This window comes from Octodon degus, unplaced genomic scaffold, assembly GCF_000260255.1.
Source record: "Octodon degus isolate 3935 unplaced genomic scaffold, OctDeg1.0 scaffold00226, whole genome shotgun sequence".
NCBI classification, from domain to species: domain Eukaryota; kingdom Metazoa; phylum Chordata; class Mammalia; order Rodentia; family Octodontidae; genus Octodon; species Octodon degus.
Window position 1 is genome coordinate 3,032,109 of NW_004524802.1, and position 3,065 is coordinate 3,035,173.

The following is a 3,065-nucleotide window of genomic DNA, read 5'->3' on the forward strand; positions in this document are numbered from 1 at the left end:
CTTTTGAGCAGTTTCTTTGTTTTTTAATTTTTTATATTAATTTTATTGAGAAAGAAGTAGCAATGAAACAGTTTCAAAACAGGTTAGTAGGACAGTTACAATAATTAATACATTGCATACTGTTGTCTTTGTAGTAGTTATTCATAGTGCAAGATGCAGACATGATATCTTGTCTAAACACTATTAGTTCAAAACTTTCTTCTCATTGAACTAAGAGAAAGTAGCTATTTGTAACTATTTTGTATATAATACATATATATTTTTTTAACTGCAAAATGGTCCCTCATTTATATACTGCTTTTTTTTACTTTTGTCAGAGATGGATATTCCATTGGCATTCAAATATTATAGGTGCATGAATTCAGCAAAGTAATCCAATATAGTCCAGTAGTCTATAATAGTAGTGGGTTATCCACATGACTGGCAATGTCAGAAGTTGTTAACTTGAGTCTTTTACATGAGCAATTTCTTTGCTTTTCACAATATCTATTGCACCTTTCAGATTTTATTTACTCTTTCAGTTTCTTATACTAGGGAGACAATATGATGTTTACACATGTGGGTCTGATTTATTTCATTCATGAGTCTGGTCTGTAGTTGCATCCATTTACCAATAAAAGCATCCAGTATAACTTTCTTTATAAATACTTCATTATAGAAAGATACCACATCTTTTTTATCCATTCCTCAATTGACAGGCATTTAGGATATTTCCAAGATTTGGCTATGACAAATTGTGCTGCTGTAAACATGGCTGTACATATATCCCTGTGGTATGATGTATTCATTTCTTCTGGAAAAATACCCAAGAGAGGAATGGCTGGGTTGAATGGGACCTCTAATCCTAGTTTTGTGGGGAATCTCCACACTGATTTCCACAGTGGTTTCACCAGTCTACACTCCCACTAACAGGAGAGATGGATTACTTTTTTTCCTATAGCTTCGCTAGTATTTGTTATTAGCTAATTTCTTGATGATAGTCCATCTTTCTGGGGTGAGATGCGATCTCAGTGTTGTTTTAATTTGCATTTCTTGAATGACCAGTCATGTTAAACATTTTTTCACATACTTATTTGTTACTTGTATTTCTTCATCTGAGAAGTGTGCATTCATCACAGATGCACATTTTTGGTTGGGTCTTTGAGTTTTGTGGGCCCGATTTCTTTTTAATTCCTTATATATTCTAGAAAGAAGTTGTGGGTCAGTTGTCTGAGGGCAGTGGATAAAATTTTCTCCCTATTTGTGGACTTCCTTATTACTCTGTTGATGATTTTCTTTTCAAAAACTCTTTAATAAGATGAGATCCAAGTTGCTGATTCTTTGTAATATGTCCTGTGCTGATCGATTATCATTTTTTTTTTTTTTTTATGAATTCTCTGCCTACATCTATGTCTTCCAGATTTCTACTTACTTTCTTTTTCAGGAGATTTCATGTTTCTGTTTTAATATTTAGATCTTTGATTATTTTTTTTAGTTTAATGCTTGGTGATGGACCTGGTCTAGTTTTAGTCATGTGGAAAGCTGGGTTTTTTTCAGCACCTTTTATTAAAGAGGCTATCTTCCTCCCAGTGAACATGTTTGGCCCCTTTGTTAATGACAATGTAGGTGAGTGTGTTTGTAGTTGTGTCTGCATCTTCTAATCTGTTCCATTGATCCTCAGGGCTGGTTTTTTTTTTAAAACCAGGACTATGCTGATTTTATCACAGTAGTTTGTAGTATAATTTCAAGTCAGGGACTGTAATGCCTCTAGACTTTCCTTTATTGCCTGAGAATACTTTTGATATTCTAGATTTCTTCTGGTTTCAGATGAGTTTTAAGAGTGTTTTCTCTAGATCTGTGAGACATACTAATGGTATTTTCATTGATATTGCATTGAATCTGTCTACCAGTTTGGGGATTGTGACCATTTTCACAATGTTGATTCTCTCGATATTCGAAGGAATATATTTTCATTTCCTGAGATTGTCTTCATTCTCTTTTTTCAGAATACTGTAGTTTTCACTGTATGGATATTTCACTTCCTTTGCTATACTGATTCCTAAGTATTTCTTTTTTTGGTGCTATTAGGAAGGATGTGGTTTACCTAATTTTTCTCTGAATTAGTTTCTTGTTTGTGTACAAAAACATTATTGATTTTTGAGGGTTGACTTTGTATCCAGCTCCTACTGATTTTGGCTTTTTAATCTAAAAGTCTTTTGATGCAATTCTTGGGGGTGTTCTATGAAAAGTGTCATGCTATCTGTAAATAATGATAAATTCACTTCTTGCCTATCCTTATTCCTTTTATTTCTCTCTTGTCTAATTGCTTTGATTAATGTTTTCAGAACTATAGTGAGTATAAGGAACAGTGGACATTCTTGTCTTGTTCCTGATTTTTGAGTGCAAGTTTTCAATTTTTGTCCATTTAATGTGATGTGGGCTGTTGGCTTCTCATAGATGGTTTTTATCAGATTGAGGTAAAGACTATCTAGTCTTATTTTCTGTAGGATTTTTTTAAAAATCATGAATAAATGTTGGACTTTGTTGAAAGCTCTTTCTTCATCTCTTGAGATCAGTATGTGATTTTTGTCTTTGTCTCAGTTGATATGGTGTATTACATTTATTGATTTGTGTATATTGAACCATCCTTGCATTCCTAAGATGAATTCCACTTGGTCATGATATATAATCTTCTTGATAATTCGTTGCATTGTGTTTGCTAGTATTTTATGGAGGATTTATGCATCCATGTTCATTAGGGAGAATGGCCTGTAGTTTTTATTTTTGGTGGAGTCATTCTCTGTTTTTGGTATCAGGGTAATACTTTCCTTCAGGAATGTGTTAGGAAGAATTGTTTCCCTTTAAATTTCATTACAGATTTTGAGAAGAGTTGGCATTACATCATCTCTAAATATCTTGTGAAATTTAGCTGTGAATCCATCAGGACCTGAGCTTTTCTTTAATGGTAAGTTTTAAACTACATTTTCAATTTCTTTGACTGATGCTGGGTTATTCAAGATTTTCATGTCTTTTTTTTTCAAAATTTTATTGATAAACAGATAGCAATGAGACAGTTTCAAATCAAA